The sequence below is a fragment of the Sapajus apella genome, unplaced genomic scaffold, assembly GCF_009761245.1.
Source record: "Sapajus apella isolate SASKATOON/1434 unplaced genomic scaffold, GSC_monkey_1.0 scaffold136, whole genome shotgun sequence".
Taxonomy (NCBI): domain Eukaryota; kingdom Metazoa; phylum Chordata; class Mammalia; order Primates; family Cebidae; genus Sapajus; species Sapajus apella.
The window spans coordinates 2,371,615-2,393,490 of NW_022437076.1; the positions used below are offsets into that span (position 1 = coordinate 2,371,615).

The 21,876-nt window shown below is 53.4% G+C and overlaps 1 protein-coding gene across 2 annotated transcripts in view; it reads right to left on the minus strand.

The window, feature by feature from the left end:
* RTN4RL1 (reticulon 4 receptor like 1) overlaps positions 1-21,876 on the minus strand; it is a 97,747-nt gene that overhangs the window by 22,087 nt on the left and 53,784 nt on the right. The window contains exon 1 of one of the 2 annotated variants that reach the window (XM_032263485.1): positions 2,179-2,537. The exons of the other annotated variant lie outside the window; for it this stretch is intronic. The gene's annotated coding sequence lies outside the window, so the exon portion shown is untranslated. Of the gene's footprint in view, positions 1-2,178; positions 2,538-21,876 lie in introns of those variants that run through there. 2 annotated transcript variants of the gene reach the window in all.

Below are 21,876 nucleotides of genomic sequence, written 5' to 3' on the forward strand. Positions count from 1 at the left end.
GGCCAACGGACAGCAGGACGGCCGAGGGACAGCAGGACGGCCGAGGGACAGCAGGACGGCCAACGGACAGCAGGACGGCTCAGGGACAGCAGGACGGCCCAGGGACAGCAGGACAGCCAAGGGACAGCAGGACGGCCGACGGACAGCAGGACGGCTCAGGGACAGCAGCACGGCTCAGGGACAGCAGGACGGCCGAGGGACAGCAGGACGGCCGAGGGACTACAGGACGGCCGACGGACAGCAAGACGGCCGAGGGACAGCAAGACGGCCGACGGACAGCAGGACGGCCCAGGGACAGCAGCACGGCTCAGGGACAGCAGGACGGCTGAGGCTCTGCTCCGGGACCCGGGCCGAGAGGACATCTACCCAGAAGGCGGCTGGTCTCCGCGCAGAAGGAAAGGACATGTGGACGAGGCCTCTGCACTTTTATTTCAAGTGACACATGTCTCTCCTGTTCACATTTCACTGGTCAAAGTGAGTCACTGGCCCCAGCTGCCATTATGGATGAAACTCCCAGGGGAGTCTGGGGACTCATGAATATGTGTGAGCACCCAGAGACCACACTGCAGGACGCTTTGCCATGGGGGGCGGCGAAGAAACAGGGCAGGACCTGGAGGGCCATGGGTCAAGCGAGGTTGGTTTTTTCTTTTTTGAGACAGAGTCTCAATCTGTTGCCCAGGCTGGAGTGCAGTGGTAAAATCTTGGCTCACTACAACCTCCACCACTTAGGTATTCTTCTGCCTCAGCCTCCTGAGTTGCTGGGACCACAGGCGCCCACCACCATGCCCGGCTAATTTTTGTATTTTTACTAGAGACAGGGTTTCACCATGTTGGCCAGGCTGGTCTTGAACTCCTGACCTCAGGTGATCTGGCCTCAGTTTCTCTATCCTCCTGAGTCATGCTGTCAGCACACAAACAGGCTCTAGTTTCTTCCATCTTGGTAGCTCACGCCTGTAATCCCAGCACTTTGAGAGGCCAAGTCTGAGGAGAAAGAGGACAGGATGGCACAGGCCTTCCCTGTCATGGGTAATACCCTAGTCACATGAGAGACAGGCGGAGGGCGCCTCTTGGCGGCGGGGATGGGGGAGGTGGAGCATTTCAAGTGAAACCAGTCAGCCCGCCGCTGTGGCTTGCTCCGGTGATATTAGTGGCTCGATACAGCGGGAGGCAGAGAAGCGTTCACCCAGGGCTGGGTTTTCCAGTGAGTACTGCAGTCAAGGAAGGGTGAGGAAGTTGAAGGTGTTTGCCAACAGGAGTTTCTAACGCCCACTGACCCAGCCTCTGCCCAGGTTCTCACCTCTGCTGGGCTGCCGGGGCTGTGTGATGCCCTCCAGTGAAGCCTGACCACAAACACCTGGTTCCTGGTCTTTACAAGCAGACCAACTTTTCCCATGCCCACTGGACAGGATGCCATGGCCACTGGTGGCTCTTTGTGGCCACTCAGCCACCAAACTCTCTTCCTCTGTTTGAGAGTTCTCCATTTATGTAAATGAGCTATTCCCTCCCAGTCGGAGCTGCCAGGAACACGAACTCGCTTCCCCAGCGTCGAAGGACCCCAGCCGGGCTCTGCCCCTCAGCACACCTACCCCAGACTCAACTAGCAAATAACCGGGAACAGGCAGGATCCATGGCGGTGGCAGAGCCAGCGGGGGCTGGCGACTGGGCGGGAACATTGGAGGTGCAGGTGGAGGTGTCTTTGCCCTCGCTGGGGGCACTGCTCCTGCCTGTGGAGCCTGCAACCCTCCGGGAGGTGTTGAGTTACCTGACAGCCTTGACATAAGTCTGGGTTTTCACTTACATGGGGCAAGGCTGGTGTCTGCTGCTGGCAAATAAGAATCTTCCCTGATGCTGGGTCCCTGTAGCTCACCTTGGGTTCTGGGCTGAGACAGATGTGCCCATCTGTGCACCCCAGTCTCTGCTCTGAGGCTTCCCGCTCCCCTCTCCCTGCCTTCCTGGAGCAGCAGCTGCCCGGGAAGGTGAGTCAGAAGGCAGCACTAAATGCAGCGGCCGGGGTCAGCCAGTGAGGCTCTGCCCCAGGAGCTTGACTCTGAAGCAAGCGACGGGTCCAGAGCCCTTTCATCCTGGTGGTGCCATCCTGGGGACACTGTCCACTAGATCTTTATACGAAGACCCCGGCGCCACCCTGGAGTCCTGCCCTCCCAGAGCTTCGTTGCTCACCTTCTCCTTTGGGTCTGCAGGCCACCCTCCCCCATCTTCATTCTGCACAGGTCTGCCCAGCCTGCCTCTTCTTGGCTATTAAGATCCAAACTTCCTTCAGAGGCAACCACGTGCTCCTCTAGAGGAGCCAGGCTCTCCTCCTGCTGGGGTGAATCTCTGTCTACTGTGTACCCCATTGTCTGGGGTTGATTTAAACGGGGGCATGTGACTCAATTCTGACCTATGAGACGAAAAGGAACGTTTGCTGAAGGACTTCTGGAATCATTTGTCTTCCTCCTTAAAAGGGACACAGGGGCCAGGTGCAATGGGTCACACCCATAATCCTAGCCCTTTGGGAGGCTGAGGTGGCAGGATCACTTGAAGCCAGGAGTTCCCGGCTACAGTGAGCTGTGATTGTGCCACTGCACTCCAGCCTGTGTGACAGAGTGAGACCTCATCTCTAAAAATAAAGATTAAGGCCTCAACCTCATGGGCTCAAGTGATCTTCCTTCCTCGGCCTCCTGAGTAGCTGGGACTACATACCTGTGCACGCCGCTGTGCCCAGCTAATTTTGTATCTTTTGGAGAGATGGGGTCTAACTATGTTGTCGAGGTTGGTATCAAAGCCTGGGCTCAGGCAGTCGTCCCGCCTTAGCCTCCCAAAGTGCCTGATTACAGGCATGAGCCTCCCCTAAATGTTTTAAATTTTTATTTTTTAATCTTTATTTATTTTTATTTTTTTTCAGACCGGGTCTCACTCCATCACCCAGACTGGAGTGTAGTGGCACAATCTCAGCTCACTACAGCCGCCACCTCCCAGGTTCAAGTGATTCTCCTGCCTCAGCCTCCCAAGTAGCTGGAACTACAGGTGCATGCCACCACGCCCCGCTAATTTGCCCCACTAATTTTTTTTTTTTTGAGATGGATTTCGCTCTTGTTACCCAGGCTGGAGTGCAATGGCGCAATCTCGGCTCACCGCAACCTCTGCCTCCTGGGTTCAGGCAATTCTCCTGCCTCAGCCTCCTGACTAGCTGGGATTACAGGCACGCGCCACCATGCCCAGCTAATTTTTTGTATTTTTAGTAGAGACGGGGTTCCACCATGTTGACCAGGATGGTCTCGATCTCTTGACCTCGTGATCCACCCGCCTCGGCCTCCCAAAGTGCTGGGATTACAGGCGTGAGCCACCACACCCGGCTTTTTGTATTTTCAGTAGAGACGGGGTTTGACCACGTTGACCAGGCTGGTCTTGAACTCCTGACCTCAGGTGATCAGCACGCATTAGCCTCCCAAAGTGCTGAGATTACAGGCGTGAGCCGCTGCGCCTGGCAATTAAGAAGTTTTAAAAGGATTGGGGACACAAGGAAGAGATGTTCTACTTCCTGCTTCTGGGTGTGGTTGGACAAGCATGAAATGCATGGCCCTGAACCCCCATCTTTCAACCATGAGGGGGCCAGCCCAAAGGCTAATGCCCACTTGCCAGGACTACAGAGTGAAATGGGGAGAACCTGCGTACACCATGATCTCGCTAAGCCAGTGGGTAAACCAATCCCGGAATCTCCAAGCTTCCTGTTATAGAACATAAGTTCACTTTCTGTTTAAATCAAATCATTTTGGATTGGATTTTCTGGTTTTTTTTTTTTCTTTTTTTTTTTTTTTGAGACAGAGTCTCACTCTGTCACCAGGCTGGAGTGCAGTGGCACATTCTTGGTTCACTGCAACCTCCAACTCCCTAGTTCAAGTGATTCCCCTTCCTCAGCCTCCCGAGGAGCTGGGATTACAGGCACGTGCCACCACGCCCAGCTAATTTTTGTATTTTTAGTAGAGATGGGGTTTCACCATGTTGACCAGGATGGTCTCGATCTTCTGACCTCGTGATCCACCCACCCCGGCCTCGCAAAGTGCTGGGATTATAGGCGTGAGCCACCACACCCAGCCTGGATTTTCAATTACTGTGTCCAAAAGCTTCCCAACACACCTTCCAGTGAATTCCTTTTTTGCTTAGTCAGTTAGACAAGAGCTCTCTTGCTAAAACAAAACAAAAAAAGTCTAACTTATGTACTGGGTAACTCCATGACTCGGCTCCGATGGGACCTGCTCCAGGAGTGCAGTGGTGTGATCTCAGCTCACCTCAATCTCTGCCTCCTGGGTTCAAGTAATTCTCCTGCCTCAGCCTCCCAAGTAGCTGGAATTACAGGCTCTTGCCACCACACCAGGCTAATTTTTGTATTTTTAGTAGAGATGGGGTTTCATCATGTTGACCAGGCTTGTCTCGAACTCCTGACCTCAGGTGATCAATCCCAAAGTGCTGGGATTACAGGCATGAGCCACCACGCCTGGTCCACTCACACTCTCTTCTCTCTTTACCCCCAGAGGCGCAGCACTGCTGGGTGTCCAGCTGGTTCCTAGTACATAGAGGTCATCCTGCTGTCTGTCAAGTAAATGAATCTCGATGAATGATTTAGCTGATGTCATTCATTCCAGCCAAAAGCAAACCCCTCAGGTGCTTTGGTTAGCCCAAGTGGCCTTATTGTGGGAAAATGGGGATATATAATAAGATGCAGGGCCAGGCGCGGTGGCTCACGCCTGTAATCCCAGCACTGTGGGAGGCCGAGGCGGGCGGATCACGAGGTCAGGAGATCGAGACCATCCTGGCCAACATGGTGAAACCCCATCTCTACTAAAAATACAAAAAAATTAACCGGGCGTGGTGGCGCACGCCTGTAGTTGCAGCCACTTGGGAGGCTGAGGCAGGAGAATCACTTGAACCCAGGAGGCAGAGGTTGCAGTGAGCTGAGATTGCACCACTGCACTCTAGCCTGGGTGACAGTGCGAAACTCTATCTCAAAAACAAACAAACATAGGCCGGGCGCGGTGGCTCAAGCCTGTAATCCCAGCACTTTGGGAGGCCGAGGCGGGTGGATCACGAGGTCAAGAGATCGAGACCATCCTGGTCCACATGGTGAAACCCCGTCTCTAAAATACAAAAAATTAGCTGGGCATGGTGGTGCGTGCCTGTAATCCCAGCTACTGAGGAGGCTGAGGCAGGAGAATTGCCTGAACCCAGGAGGCGGAGGTTGCGGTGAGCCGAGATCGCGCCATTGCACTCCAGCCTGGGTAACAAGAGTGAAACTCCGTCTGAAAAACAAACAAACAAACAAACAAACAAACAAAAACAACAACAAAAACCATAAGATGCAGCAGCCAGAGGACCCCAGGGCAGGCTCCTTGTGCTTCCAGGATAAGTGACTGCCAGGTATTCAGGCCTCACCCCACAGATAATTCCCCTCGGACCCTTCACAGAACCTGTCCTCACTGCCCTGCAGAGTCTGAGAATTTCCCGTCCCAGGCCTTGAATCACCTTCTCTTCTCTGTCAGCCTGAGCGCCGCCCTTTCACTAGGGACCCACCTCGGCCGGCCACCAGCCCCTCCCGGCCTCTGACCTCAGCCCAGGAGAGTGGGCCCAGGTAGCATTCAGCATGGGCTGGGTGTGTGGGCCCCAAACCCTATTTCTTCCCTATAAGGTTTTTCTTTAATATCACTCATCATAATTTACTTCCAAAATAATGCTTGCCAGGGCTGGGCGAGGTGGCTCACACCTGTAATGCCAGTACTTTGGAAGGTCAAGGCAGGAGGATGGCTTGAGCCCAGGGCTTTCAGACACCTTGCGCAACATAGTGAGGCTCCGTCTCTACGAAACACTTTAGCAGGCCAGGTGCTGTGGCTCACACCTGTAATCCCAGCATTTTGCAAGGCTGAGGCAGGTAGATCACGAGGTCAGGAGTTCAAGACAAGCCTGGCCAATATGGTGAAACCCTGTCTCTACTAAAAATACAAAAATTAGCTGGGCGTGGTGGTGCACACTTGTAGTCCCAGCTACTCGGGAGGCTGAGCACTGCACTCCAGCCTAGGTGACAGAGCAAGACTCCATCTCAAAAAAAAATTTTTTTTTTTTTTTGTTTTAACAATTAGCCAGCTGTGGTGGCACATGCCTGTAGTCCCAGCTACTCAGGAGGCTGAGGCGGGAGGATCACTTGAGCCCAGGAGGTCAAGGCTGCTGTGAACCATGATCCTGCCACTGTACTTCAGCCTGGCTAAAAGAGTAAAACCCTATCTCAAAATAATAATTATTATTAATCCTTTTTTTTTTTTTTGAGATGGAGTCTTACTCTGTAGCCCAGACTGGAGTGCAATGGCATGATCTGGGCTCACTGCAAACTCTGCCTCCTGGGTTCAAGCGATTCTCCTGCCTCAGCCTCTCGAGTAGGTGGGATTATAGGCGCCCACCACCACGTCTGGCTAATTTTTGTATTTTTAGTAGAGACAAGGTTTCGCCATGTTGGCCAGGGTGGTCTCGAACTCCTGACCTCAAGTGATCCGTCTGCCTCAGCCTCCGAAAGTGCTGAGATTACAGGTGTGAAATAAGTATTGTTAAATTAAATTAAATAATACTTGCCAGTTGCGGAAAACATGAGAAGTATAGACGTAAAAAGGAAGAAGAATCACTACAATCCCATTACCCTTGACAGCCGTTGACAGAGCCTTGCTGTATCTTCTTTCAATACTTCCTTTTTTTATATGGAGCTATATAAAATTTAAATAAAAATTTTATTTAAAGAAATAAAATTGGGATCACGCTATATATGGAATTTCTGTAGCCTGCATTTTCTACTTAAGACCATTCCATTCACGCAGCAGCTCTCAGGGGGTCTCTATCTTCGAGGCTGTGTACTAGGGGAGCAGCAGGGAGCCCAGCAGGAAGGGGGGTCCCCACCGCCCAGGGAAGGGCAGTTGGCGAAACAGGCACGTGTCCGGCACCATGCCCAAATACACCTGCAGCTTGGAAAGCGGAGTAAAGATCCAGGTAGCTAAGAGAACTGTGGGGTTCCCGCATCCGTGGGGGTGTGACGTTTTCAGGGGTCTGAAGGCTGAGGACTGAAGTTGGGTTGTCAGCGGAGGGGGGATTCCAGGCAGAGGTAGTAGCCTACACGGGGAGAGCCTGAGGCCAGAGGAAGTGCACAGCTAAATAACAGAAGAGTGATATGGTAACAGGCAAGGTGTTTAGAGACTGCAGAGGATCCCGCTGCCGGAACAGATGGTAATTTACTTATCTGTGGAACAGTTAGATTGTTTCTCATTGTTCACTGTTACAAATGATCATGGCAGAAATTGGTAACAGTTGCCTCCTAGGAGGGCTTTAGGGGAGCTCCAGGACTGGGGTGAGCGACACATCACTGTATCCCTGTCCGGAACTTTTTTTTTTCAGACAGAGTCTCACTCTTGTCGCCCAGACTGGAATGCAATATTGCGATCTCGGCCCACTGCAACCTCCACCTCCCTGGTTCAAGCCATTCTCCTGCCTCGGCCTCCCGAGTAGCTGAGACTACAGGAGCAAGCCACCACGCCCGGCTAATTTTTATATTTTTAGTAGAGACATGGTTTCGCTATGTTGGCCAGGATGGTCTCAATCTCTTGATCTTGCCTCGACCTCCCAAAGTGCTGGGATTACAGGCGTGAGCCACTGCGCCCGGCTGGGAACTTTTTTTTTTTTTTGAGACGGAGTCTCACTTTTGTTGCCTAGGCTGGAGCGCAATGGCGCAATCTCGGCTCACTGTAACCTCTGCCTCACCAGTTCAATTGATTCTCCTGCCTCAGCCTCCCAAGTAACTGGGATAATAGTTACTTTTACGATGCTGACCAGCCTGGTCTCGAACTCCTGCGCAGGTGATCTGCCCGCCTCGGCTTTCCAAAGTGTTGGGATTACAGGCGTGAGCCTCCTCAGCCAGCCAGGAACTTTAGATGTATTTACCATGTGACCGATCTATTGATTCTTTTCAAGAGTCAGTTAAATTAAAACTAAATAATGAAAACAAACAAACAAATAATGTTGGAATGAGCATCTTTGTGCTCGTGGCTTGGTTCAATACCTGACCCTTCCTTAGATCAGATTGATTGGGTCCAAGTCCTCTTGACATCTGCTGATGAGGCACCTGTCACAACATTCAGCCCCTAAAACCGGAAGTTCTACACTCAGAAAATCACCAGCTATGGGAGCTTCCAGAGATTCAGCGCTTTCCTCTGTTAGTCTCCCCAGCTGGACTGTGCCCAGAAGAGACAAGCCTGGTGTGAAGAGGGGACCGTGGATGACGGAAGGGGTTAACAGGTGCTGCACCCCCTCTGTGTGCCAGGCCTACCCAAGCTGGGGGTGTCCTCATACACTCACTGAACAGTCTCCTTGAATTATTTCAAAGGTTAATATCCTCATCTTACACCTGAGAAAAATGAGCCTCAACAAGGTGAGGTGGCAGGGCCGGGCGTGGGGGCTCACACCTGTCATCCTAGCACTGTGGGAGGCCGAAGCAGGCGGATCACCAGAGGTCAGGAGTTCAAGACCAGCCTGGCCAACATGTCAAAACCCCGTCTCTACTAAAAATATAGAAATTAGCTGGGCACGGTGGCATGTACCTGTGATCCCAGCTACTTGGGAGGCTGAGGCAAGAGAATTGCTCAAACCAAAGGCGGAGATTGCAGTGAGCCGAGATCTCACCACTGCACTCCAGCCTGGGCAACAGAGCGAGACTCTGTCTCAAACAACAACAAAAACAAGGTGAGATGGGAGGGTGACGGCACTCACACCTGTAATCCCAACACCTTGGGAGCCTGAGGCAGGAGGATCACTTGAACCCAGGAGTTCAGGACCAGCCTGGGTAACGTAATGAGAACCACCTCCACCAAAAAAAAAAAAAAAAAAATTAGCCTGGCATGTGACTGCACACCTGTAGTCCCAGCTACTTGAGAGGCTGAGGAGAGAGAATGGCTGGAGTCCAGGAGTTGAAAGGTTGCAATGAGTTGTGATTGCACCACTGCACTCCAGCCTGGGAGACAAAGTGAGACCATGTCTCAAAAACAAAAACAAGGGCCAGCTGCAGTGGCTCACACCTGTAATCCCAGCATTTTGAGCGGCCCAAGGCGGGCAGATCACAAGATCAGGAGTTCGAGACCAGCCTGGACAAAATGGTAAAACTCTGTCTCTACTAAAAATACAAAAATCGGCCGGGAACGGTGGCTCAAGCCTGTAATCCCAGCACTTTGGGAGGCCGAGGCGGGTGGATCACGAGGTCAAGAGATCGAGACCATCCTGGTCAACATGGTGAAACCCCGTCTTTACTAAAAATACAAAAAATTAGCTGGGCATGGTGGTGCGTGCCTGTAATCCCAGCTACTCAGGAGGCTGAGGCAGGAGAATTGCCTGAACCCAGGAGGCGGAGGTTGCGGTGAGCCGAGATCGCATCATTGCACTCCAGCCTGGGTAACATAATTGAAAAAAAGTCTAAAAAAAAAATACAAAAATCAGCTGGGCGTGGTGGCACACGCCTATAATCCCAGCTACTCGGGAGGCTGAGGCAGAATTGCTTGAACCCGGAGGCAGACGCTGCAGTGAGCCGAGATTGTGTCACTGCACTCCAGCCTGGGCAACAGTGCGAGACTTGCTCTCAGAAACAAAAAACAAAAATAAAACCAAAAAAACAAAACAAAACAAAGTGAGGTGATTTGTCCAAAATGGTGAAGCCAGGATTCAAACAAGATTGTTCTGGCATCCAACCGTGGGAGGACACAGCTCTCTCCTTGGAGACTGCTGCTGCACAGAGACCCCTCTCCAGCATCAGCCCCCCAGTGCCCCACCAGGCACACCCACACCTCCGTGTCTTGCTCCCCGACCAGTAACTTCATTCCGCCCTGTTTTCATTATTAATTCCCTCTCCTTGTGCTTCACACTCAAGAGGCCGGGGAGATGGACAAGGTGGATGGGGAAGGAAGTGGAAATTCTGTGTAATACCATCATCAGTATCACAAAACTTGTCAAGTGCCAGCCCCAGGGATTTGCTGGAGTTGGCGACAGAGGTGGGGCTGAAGGTCAGATTAAATTGGACTAGTAACCCCAGGGGGATACTTGAAAGAGGTTGCTATCGAAAGCGCTCCCCGGCAGGATGGCGGCGGCAGAGGCAGAGGCAGGCGGCTGGCAGCAGCGTGCGGGTCGCCGGCCAGATCAAGCCTGCTTCTCGGGGCTTGCTGGTGACGGGCCTGGGTTCAGACGTCCTCCTCCGGAAGCCAGAAATCTTGCCTTTTCCCCTCAATAATGAGTTGGTATAAAAATGGATCTTGAATAAAACTGTCTGCAGTTTTCAAATTTCAAACTGCATTAGTCAAAATACATCAAATTTCCATGTACTGACTTACCACCTGCTCAAAACCTGATCCTTTTTCAGCTGGAATATATTGTAATATGAATCACCTCCTGAGAGGCAAAACGGAAAAGAAGCGGAAGGTGAGGGCCTCTGCAAACGCGCCAGTGGGTGACCTGGAATCTGGGGCTCTGCTGGGCTCCCCGGCCTCTGACAGTGGCCCCTTTTATTTCCTGGGTGCCCAAGCCCCTCGGCCACTTCCCTTGATCCTCGGTTTCCGGCTCAAACCCTTATTCTCTAGACAGTCTATGGAAGACAGTGCAGAAAATGACCATGTCACATCCTCTGGCCTTTAATAAGCACCTACTATGTGCCGGGTGCTCAGGCTCGCCGGAGAGGCAGACCTACAATCGTACTGCCGAATCCATTAGTGACTTCTTCATCCTCATCTGCTCACCTTGGCAGCATTGGACACGGCTGGCCCTCCCCTCTGGAAACGCTTTCTTCCCTGTCATCTTGTGCCGCCTTGCTGGCTGCTGCTTCTTGGTCCGCTCTTCTGGCCTGATCACTACATATCCTGACCCCCCAGGGCTCAGCCTTTGAACCTTCTCTCTTCTGTAGCCACACCTGTCCCCAGGTGAGCTCACCTAGGCCCAGCTTTTTGTTTTGTTTTGAGACACAGTCTCTCTCTGTCGCCCAGGCTAGAGTGCAGTGGTGAGATCTCATCACTGCAACCTCCGCCTCCAGGGTTTAAGAGATTCTCCTGCCTCAGCCTCCTGAGTAGCTGGGATTACAGGCGTGTAACACTACGCCCAGCTAATTTTTGTATTTTTAGTAGAGATGGGTTTTCACCATGTTGGCCCGGCTGGTTTCAAACTCCTGACCTCAGGTGATCTGCCTGCCTTGGCCTCCCAAAGTGCTGGGATTACAGGTGTGAGCCACCGCGCCTGGCTAGGTCCAGGTGTTAAATATCATCTCCGTGGGGGTGGGGATCAGACGTGTTTTGGCTCTAAACTCCAGACCAGTCCACCTGCCTGCCCACCTGGCATTGCCACGTTAGTATCTAATAAGCAGCAGAAACTCCACCAGTCCTAACTGAGCTCCCTGCGCAGATGACATCCGAGTCATTCTGGTTGCTCAAGCTGGAAACGCAGGTGCTATTCCTTCATCATCTCTTCCTTTAATGTACCAAGTCCCACTGGCCCCACCTTCAAAATATCTTTCAAATTCACATCACCCCGTCCCCAGCACCCCCGCCCTACCCTAGGTCACTATCACCTGTCCCTGGGCCCCCGCAGTGGCCTCCCTCACTGATCTCCCTCTTTTTATTACAGCCCCATCTCCGCCCACAGCCTAAGCACAGCCAAAAGGATCTTCACAAACAGTGAGTGCTATCATGTTACTTTCCTGCTTGAAATCTTCAGTGGCTTTCCATTGCACCAGAATAAAACACAGGCTCCTCACAGCCCACAGCGCCCTCGCCAGCGGCCCCACCCCCTCTCCAGCCCCATCCTGCGCAGCTCTTCACACGCTGGCTGTACTTAGCCTCGGTTCCTAGACCACAGCCAGCTTATTCTTGCCTTGCAGGCTTTGTTTTGTTTTATTGAAAAATATACAAATTTTTATGACAGATAAATAACACAAAAGTTACCGTCTTGAAGCGTACGCCGTGCTGGCGCACAGCACATTCACACCATTGTGCCACCATCATCCCTATGGAGCTCAGAACACTTTCATCACCCCAAAGGGAAACCCGTCCCCATTAGCAGTCTCTCCCCATTCTTCCTCCCCAGCCGCTGGCAAGCACAAATCTGCTTTCTGTCTCTGTGGATTTGCCTCTTCTGGATATTTCATACAAATGGAATCACACCGTGTTGGCCTGGGAGTTTTCGCACTGACTGTTCCTACTGGGCCCTCTCTGCCCCAACAGGGGCCTCTGCTCCAGGCCACCTCCTTCTTCACATTTGTCTCGGCTCAAAAGTCACCTCCCTGTCTGGAGCCGAGGCCCCGCCCCTCTGCTCCCAGTACCCTGCCCTATTTATTTCGCTTTTAGCACTTAACACTCTCTGAGAGCACCTTGCTTAATTATCTGTTTGCATTTATTGTCTTCCTCCTGGTCGCTCCCTGTGATATCCCCAGCCCCAAGATAGGGCCAGGCACCCAGGTGGCGCTCAGCAATTATTTGTGGATTGAACAAGCTAATTTACTATCAAGCTCTCCGCCCTCCGAAGGAACCATCTACAAAGCTAAAGAAACAGCCAAGGAGGGAAGAAAGCAGTGGGGCTGGGGAGGACAGGGGTGACCGGGAAAAGTCCCAAAGGGAAGGGGGCCTGGAGGGAGGGCTAGAAGCTCCACTGGCACTCGGGGAGGAAGGGGCAGGGCATTCCAGGCAGAAGGAACCGCATGGGCAAGAGGCCTGGAGGCATGAGAGTGAGACAGCGTCAAGGTAGGAGTCACGTGATGTCTCTAGTTTGTATTTGTTCCCTAATTGATTCACATTCACTGGCCTCCCACAGAGAGGAAAGAAGGGGCGGAGTCTCTTTTGTTCGTTTCTTCTTCCCTCCTCCCACCCTGGTCCTAACGTGTTCCGGACGCCCCACAGATACAAAGAGAAGCAGGCTGGCGCGCGCCTGTAGTCCCAGCTACTCTGGAGGCTGAAGCGGGAGAATCGCTTCAACCCGGGAGGCGGAGGTTGTGGTGAGTCAAGATCGCGCCATTGCACTCCAGCCTGGGTGACAGAGTGAGACTCCGTCTCAAAAAAAAAAAGAAAAGCAGGCTGGGGCCAGGCGCAGTGGCTCATGCCTGTAATCCCAGCACTTTGGGAGGCCATCTCGGGCAGATCACTTGAGGTCAGGAGTTCAAGACCAGCCTGGACAACATGGTCCAACCCCATCTCTACTAAAAATACAAAAAAAGTTAGCTGGGTGTGGTGGCGGGCGCCTGTAGTCCCAGCTACTCGGGAAGCTGAGGCAGGAGAATTGCTTGAGCCCACGAGGCGGAGGTTGCAGTGAGCCAAGATTGCACCACTGCACTCCAGCCTGGGTGACAGAGCAAGACTCTGTCTAAAAAAGAGAAAGAAAAGAAAAGCAGGCTAGCCAGGTGTGGTGGCTCACGCCTGTAATCCCAGCAGTTTGGGAGGCTGAGGCAGGCGGGTCACCTGAGGTCAGAAGTTCGAGACCAGCCTGACCAATATGGTGAAACCCTGTCTTAAAAAAAAAAGAAAGAAAGAAAAACAGGCTGGGTGTGGAGGCTCATGCTTGTAATCCCAGCCCATTGGGAGGCCGAGGCAAAAGGATCACTTGAGTCCAAGGATTTGACAACAGCCTGGGCAACTGAGCAAGACCCCATCTCTACAAAACACACAAAAATTAGCTGGGTGTTGCAGCACGTGCATCTAGTTCTAGCTACTCAGGAGGCAGAGGCGGGAGGACTGCCTGAGACTGGGATACCAAGGCTGCCTAAGCCATGTCGCATTACTGCACTTTATCCTGCATGACAAACCAAGACCCTCTCTTAAAAAAAAAAAAAAAAAGAAAGAAAGAAAAGCAAAAGAAAAAAATAGACTAGTTTCCAGTTTTCTTTGTATTTATTTTGTGAGATTGGGTCTCACTCTGTTGCCCAGGCCGGAGTGCGGTGGTGCAGTCTCGGCTCACTGCAGCCTCCGCCTCCCAGGTTCAAGTGATTCTCCTGCTGCAGCCTCCGGAGTAGCTGGGCTACAGGTGCTCACCACCACCCCGGCCATAGTTTCCAGTTTTCTAATTAGAATCATCTTGCAACCACTTTTTAAGAGAAGTGGGAAGGCCAGGTGTGGTGGCTCATGCCTATAATCCCAACACTTTGGGAAGCCGAGGCGGGTGGATCACTTGAGGTCAGGAGTTCAACATCAGCCTGACCAACGTGGCAAAACCCGCCTTTACTAAAAATACAAAAAATAACCAGTTAGGGTGGTGCACAGCTACTCGGGAGGCTGAGGCAAGAGAATAGCTTGAACCAGGAGGCGGAGGTTGCAGTGAGCCAAGATCGTACCACTGCACTCCAGCCTGGACGGCAAAGGGAGACTCCATCTTGGGAAAAAAAAGAGGGACGTGGGAAGGTAGGGAAGGCAATGACGTGTATTATAGATCATTGACAGCTCTATTTTATTTTATTGTTTTAGAGATGGGGTCTCACTTTGTTGCCCAGGCTAGAGTGCAGAGGTGCAGCCATAGCTCACTGCAGCCTCGAACTCCTGCCTCTGCCTCCTGAGTAGTTGGGATTACAGGTAGGAGCCACAGCACCTGGTGTGTCAGCTGTGTTTAATAGTCAGAGGAGGGTTCCAGCTCTTTAGGCTCCTGGGAGGAAGGCAGAGCTGGGATGGACCTATGATTGCTTCCCGCTGGCCCTCCCCAACGTCATCTTTCTGAGCTGAGCTGCCGGCCCCTCTGGGTGCAGAGCTGTCTGTAAGCCCCGAGTCCTTCATTTCTCTTGATCGAATCAGGCCTGGCTGACCCAGGCCCTGTGGCTCTGGGAGTCCAGCTGAGCTCCCAGGAGGAGAGGCCCTTGCCCAAAGCCAGGAGGCTCACAAGGGCAAATTCAATTGTGGGCGAGGCAGGAGCCATTAACCTGTCTGTGGACTGCGGCACCCCCACCCTCTCTCCCTTCTGCCAGCCAGGCCCGTGCAGGCTGCCTCTGCTGGGTCCCTGTTGCCCACCACCTCGGGCACTCCCTGCTGCCTCTGGGCTGTGTCCACCCGCCTCTGCCACTCGACGCTCCATAGCTCGTATCCCCCGGACCTCTAGAATTGGAGTGGATTTTGAGGTAAGGAGAACAAATCTGTGGGGATTTTGCATTCCTGCCTTGGAGGTAAACCTGGCTCTTGGCGCTTCCCAACCTGAGTCTGCCCTTGGGAGCTCTAATGGGGAGGAGGTCCTGGACACAGGTGGCAGTCACTTGAGAAAAGAGTTCTGGGGTCTTGAGCACCTGGAACAGCCTGGGGCTGTGCTGTCCCCCACAGTAGCTGCTTCCCACACGTGGCGACCTAACGCTTGAAATGTGCACATTTCAAAGACTTAGTATGAAAAAGAATAAAAATACCTCATGAATAATTTTACATTGATTGCATGTTGATATTGCACCATCATATTTTGAATATATTGGGTTAAATATAAAAATATTTTAGGCCCAGTCTGGTGCCTCATGCCTAAAATTCCAGCACTTTGAGAAGCTGAAGTGAGGATTGCTTGAGTCCAGGAGTTTGAGGCCAGGCTGGGCAACATGGCAAGAACCGTCTCTACAAAAAATTTAATAATTAGTGGCATGTTGGCATGTGCTTGTAGTCCCAGCTACTCAGGAGGCCGAAGTGGGAGGATGGCTTCAGCCCAGGAGGTCAAAGCCACAGGGAGTTAAGGTCACACCTCTGTTCTCCAGCCTGGGTGACAGAGCAAAAACCTATCTCTAAAAAAAATTTATGGCTGGGCATGGTCGTAATCCCAACACTTTGGGAGGCTGAAGTGGGCAGACCACGAGGTCAGGAGTTTGAGGCCACCCTGACCAACATGGTGAAACCCTGCCTCTACTAAAAATACAAAAATTAACTGGGCTTGGTGGCGGGCACCTGTAATCCTAGGTACTCAGGAGGCTGAGGCAGGAGAATCACTTGAACCCGGGAGGCAGAGGTTGCAGTGAGCCGAGATCGAGCCACTGCACTCCAGCCTGGGTGCCAGAGCAAGACTCCATGTCAAAAAAGAAAGGAAAAAAAAGTAAAAAGTAAAAAAAAAAAATCTTTTGAAATTAATTTCACCTGTTACAGTTTGCTTTTCTAATATGGCCACTAGAAAATCGAATGTGCCTGTGTCTGGCCCGAGCTGGTCTTGAGGCGGGAACACGGGCTCTGGGCGGGTCCATCTCCCTGGCCCTGTGAAGGAGGAGCAGGGCGGGAGCGGGGCCTGTGGGTGACCTCAGTGGGCGCAGAGGAGAGTTGGCTCAAGGTAGAGGTGGTCTGGGGCCTCTCCGCGTTTGCTTTCCAGGTGAAGACCCCTGGTCCCACCAGGCGCCTGCTGCCCTCTGCGCTGACCCACACCGTCCAGCCCACTCCTGCGGGAAGTCTGCGTCCTCAGCCGCAGGACTCTCCACCCGCGCCTGGGCTGCGTCCAGCACAAGGCCACGTGCCTGTGGGGCGGACTATGGCTTCGGCCTTACCCCACCCCAGAGAGGGATGGCTTGCTCTCTTCCCTGCTTCAGAGCCCAGCACACCCCTTCAGGCTCCTCACTACAGCTCCCGCTTCCTGCTGGAGAACAGGGCAGGCCCGTCGGAGCGCATCAGAGCGGCCGCCGAGCTAACGCAGGGGCCGAGCCTCCCGCTCAGGTCAGCAGCCCCCGCCCACCCCTCTGCTCCCCTGTGATGGCTCATGATTGCGGTATTCCCGGGAGACAGATGGAATTTTCCCCACCATCGCCTAATTACATTCCAGCTCGACGTGATGCAGTGACGTGTGTCCAAGCCGCGCACGACGCCCAGAGCCACTGAGAGCAGAACGTGCCGAGAAAGTGTGCAGTGGGGATGTTTCCATGTTGAGGTGTGTGCTGAGCTGTTAACGGGGAGGCCCTGGAGCGAGACCCCCTCTCCATCATGACCCAGCCCCACCTGGGGAACTAACAGAACTGGGCGTAAGGCCACAGTTGCGCAGACAGAAGATGCTTCAAGTGGAAACTATGGGGGGAGGTGGTGCAGGAAAAGCGTTTCCTGAAGGCGTGTCCCATGGAGCGAGAGGATCGCGACCCAGAATCCCAGGAGCAGCCTCACTTCCCTGGACAGGGGTTCCTCCCAGCGTCAGTGGAGCCCCTCAGGGTGCTCCTAGCCTAGGACAGCTGCCTTCTCCAGCTCGCATGTGCCCTCGGCATCCAAGGAGAAGCCCTGGGGTGGGTAAGGGCAGTCCCTCTTCTGCGTCCCCATCTGTGTGGCCCCAGGGCCCAGCACTGCCCCACCCGCTGACATAGCCATGGGTGTGATGTTGGTGTGGATGCTCCTGGAGGACACACAGTCCTCTGCCCTCTGCTTCTCCCCCGGCCGGGTTCTCTCATCCTGGGATGGGAATGGAGCCGCTGCTGGTCCCTGCTTCAACATGTGAGCTGGTCCCCACTGCGGCTAGCGCAGCGCTTCTCCACGGGGCCTTCCCAGTTTCGCCCCCGCCCCCACTGCCCTCAATGGCCCCTCCAAACCTCGCCCCTCTCTCCCTACCTCACCTCCAGCCCAGCCCCCCACCTTCCCAGCTTCCTCACATCCCTCCCACCGCCCCACTCCCGTCAGACAGTGGGCCTCAGGCCCTCCTCCTCCCGTCCCATTCTCTTGCCTCTATGCACAGGTGGCACCCCAGAAGCCAGGCCCCCCTGCAGGCCCCAGGCTCCTGCCTGCTCTCTTGAAGGAAGAGGGGGGCCCTGGGTTATCAACTCTTTGAATTTTGCCAGAGGCTGGGAATCAGGATTTTTGCATGCAATTGGTTGGCAGCAAATTCAACAAGAAAAAAACAAACAAAACAGTGTGTGGGCCAGCACAGCTCCACCTGCAGCCTGGATCCTGCCCGGGGCCAGCTTCGACAGCTGCCTTCCCGGCTAGTGAGGACCCCTCGGCATCCTCAGCTCCCGGTCCCGTTGCCCAGCGCCTGCAGACTCTGCTCACTCTCCCCTTGAACAACAAAACCCTGCCCAGCGCAAACCTCCCTGCAGCCCCGCCTCACTTTCCTCCCTTCACAGGCAAACTTCTCCAAAGGCACACTTCCTCCCTGGCCACTCTCCTCCTGCAAGCTCTACTCCGGGAGTCCCACCCCTTCTCCCGGGCAGCCACGAAGATCCTGCTGCTGCCCAAACCCAACACTTCCCAGGCTCTGTCTTTTTTTTTGTTTGTTTTTTGGAAACCGAGTCTCTGTCACCCAGGCTGGAGTGCAGTGGTGTGAACTCAGCTCACTGCAACCTCCACCTCCCAGGTGCAGGTGATTCTTCTGCCTCCTTCCCAAGTAGCCAGGACTACAGGCACCCACCACCACGCCCAGCTTTTTTATTTTTTATTTATTTTTTTTTTTGAGACGGAGTCTCCCTCTTGTTACCCAGGCTGGAGTGCAATGGCACGATCTCGGCTCACCGCAACCTCCGCCTCCTGGGTTCAGGCAATTCTCCTGCCTCAGCCTCCTGAGTAGCTGGGATTACAGGCACGCACCACCATGCCCAGCTAATTTTTTGTATTTTTAGTAGAGACGGGGTTTCACCATGTTGACCAGGATGGTCTCGATCTCTTGACCTCGTGATCCACCCGCCTCGGCCTCCCAAAGTGCTGGGATTACAGGCTTGAGCCACCGCGCCCGGCCTGCTTTTTTATTTTTTAGTAGAGATGGGGTTTCACCATGTTGGCCAGGCTGGTCTTGAACTCCTGACCTCAGGTGATCCGCCCACCTCAGCCTCCCGAAGTGCTGGGATTACAGGCGTGAACCACCTCACCGGCCTCCAGTCTGTCTTGCCTCAACTGCTGCTGAGGTCGAAGCCCCCTTGAAATCTCCCCCTCCCAGTTTCCCTGACACGACGCTCACCCGGGACCACTCCAGCTTTCCTGGATGTTCCTTCTCAGCCCTGGCATGGGCCCCTCTTCTTATGTTGCCCACAGCCCGTGGGGGCCACCGTGACCTGTGCACGTTCTGCTGTCTCCTGAGTCCCCTCACCTCAGCACTCTGCTGAGTCCGAACTGCTTTCTGCACACGTCCCGTGCAATCTCCTGGACTCTTCCTCCTTGGCATTCCCCAAATGAAAAGCACCCCCTCCAAACCCTTCCCCTTTTCCCGGGCCACCTCTTCTCAGTGACTGCCACTGCTTCTGTCTGCCAAAAACCTGGGGCGCTGCCTTCTCTTGAGTTGGGTTCTCCAATCCCCACAGCCTAGGCCAGCCGTCCTCTCTCCTGACGGATCAGCTGCCTCTTCACTCACCTCCCGCCTGCTGTTGCCTGGCCCCACTCCCACTTCTCCATCTGAGAGGTTTTTTAAAAACTCAGCTCCGATGGTGTCGCTCCCAACTTCTGTGGCCCTTCTCGCAGGAAGATTTCTGGCTCTGCCCTGGGCTGGGAGCCAACACTCCTCTGCAGTCAGGAGCCGGGCGCCCTCCGTCGCTGATGTTCCTGGCATCCCCTCTCCCTGGGGCGCCCCTCCTTCCCGAACCTACCTTCCTCATTGCATGTGCTCTTCAAACTTGGCACAGGCTAAAGGGGACTGTCCCCCTTTGGGGCTTACCCAGAACACTGTCCATTCGACCTGGCCTCATAATTGTCAGTTTGCATGTAGGTATCTATTGCTGAGTGACAGACTAGAGGCACAAATGGACAGTGCCAAGCCACACATAAAAATAGAATTCTGACCCACGGTCTGCAGCAACCTGCCTGGGAAACCAACCCATGATCCACAGCAACCAGCCCAGGAAGCCAATCCACTGAGTAGAGTCAGAGTCGTGGGGAACGGGACCATGATCTCTAGCAAACAAGCCAAGAAGCCAAACATGACCCCTGCCACAGTAGGCCCAAAACAGCTAGGACTGGATTAGTCCCCCTCATCTGTGTCCCCACCTCCAACTTTGGACCAAACAGAGAGAAAGCCAAATCTGCTCCCCTAGCCAGTCATACCGGGTGACCTGCTTCCCCTTGCCAGCCTCTAGCTTCCTTATGTGAACAGCCTCCAATCAGGGCGTGCTTGAATCGTTCCCACTTTATAAAATCTGCCACTCCTCTGCCTGCCTCAACTCTGTGCCAAGATTTGAGTGAGGTGGCTGGCTCCCTTGCTAGGACACCTCTGAATAAATAGCCTTTACCCGTCCTCATTCGGTTGGTCTTCATTTATTTCCACTTGTGTAACAAACCGCTCTGAACACCAGGGCTTAAAACAAAACCATTTCTTGCTACAATAGGCCTGCTTATGCCCTCATGACTCTGTGGGTCAAACAGGCTCAGCAGGACGGTTCTTCTGTTGTTCTCACTCTGGCTATCTCACATGGCTGCAGGCAGATGGCGGCAGGGGCTGGAGTCGTTTGGGGACTGAGTTGTTACGATGTGAAGACACCTGAGCCTCTCCTCTCCCTCTCTCTCCATGTGGCCTCAGGATTTCTCTTTTTTTTTTTTTTTGAGGAGGAGTTTTTTTTCTGTCATCCAGGCTGGAGTGCAATGCTGCAATCTCAATTCACTGCAACCTCTGCCTCCCGGGTGCAGGCAATTCTCACGCCTCAGCCTCCCAAGTAGCTGGGATTACAGGCACGCACCACCATGCCCGGCTAATTTTCTGTGTTTGGTAGAGAGGGGGGTTTCACCATGTTGGTCATGCTGGTCTCGAACTCCGGACCTCAGGTGATCCACCTGCCTCGGCCTTCCAAAGTACTGGGATTACAGGCGTGAACCACGGCGCCCAGCTAGGATTTCGCCTCTTAATGTGGTCTCTGTGGGCAATCTCTTCGGCAAGGTAGCTGGACTTTTTACTTGTTAGGAGCAGAGCTTCTAAAACCACAGAGTGAAGCTGCCAGCCTTCTCATAAGGCTTACGACCAGAACTGGCACAGGCTTAATTCCACCACATTCTACCAGTTAGCTCCAGCCGCAGAGCCAGCCCAGATTCCACGTGGGAAGAGGCCCTCATGAGACAGGCGTGGCAGGAGGGATGGGGGCCATCTTTGGGGACTGGCCATGACACAGCCTCCTTCCCTGTGGACACTGTGTTTTCCATCTCTGTGCCCTCGGCATCTAGCAGGGCCAGTGCTCCGCAACCCCTGACAACCGAGGGAATGGAGGGAAGGACGGTGGATCCAACAGATGGACAGAAGGGCTCTAAGCCGGCTCCCCTGCCCCCAGGCCCTTACCACTGCGTTCAGTTCACATCAACACTGCTCTCTGCTGCCTAACACTCCTCTATTTTTAAACCTCTCAAGCAGTGAGTGGTGCTTAACATTTTTTGAATCAGGGACCCCTTAAGGAATCTCATGAAAGCTGTAGGAGACCCTCTCCCTAGAGAAGTGAGCCTACACATAATCACTCACACTTTCGCAGCGTGCTAATGACAGCTGCCCTTGACTGAGAGCTTAACACGTGCCAGCGACTGTGGAGGCACATCACGCCCATTACCCGACCTCTTACCCCAAACACACTGCAAGGCAGACACTACTTAGTACGGTTTGGCTCTGAGTCCCCACCCAGATCTTAACCCTTATTGTAATCCTTATGTGTGGGGTGGGGAGGTGATTGGATCATGGGGGCAGTTCCCCCATGCTGATCTCATGATAGTGAGTTCTCATGAGATCCGATGATTTATACATATTTGACAGTTCCTCCTTCACGTGCTCTCATATAAAAAATATATTTTTAGGCCGGGCGCGGTGGCTCAAGCTTGTAATCCCAGCACCTTGGGAGGCCGAGGCGGGTGGATCACGAGGTCAAGAGATCGAGACCATCCTGGTCAACATGGTGAAACCCCGTCTCTACTAAAAATACAAAAAAAAAAAAATTAGCTGGGCATGGTGGTGCGTGCCTGTAATCCCAGCTACTCAGGA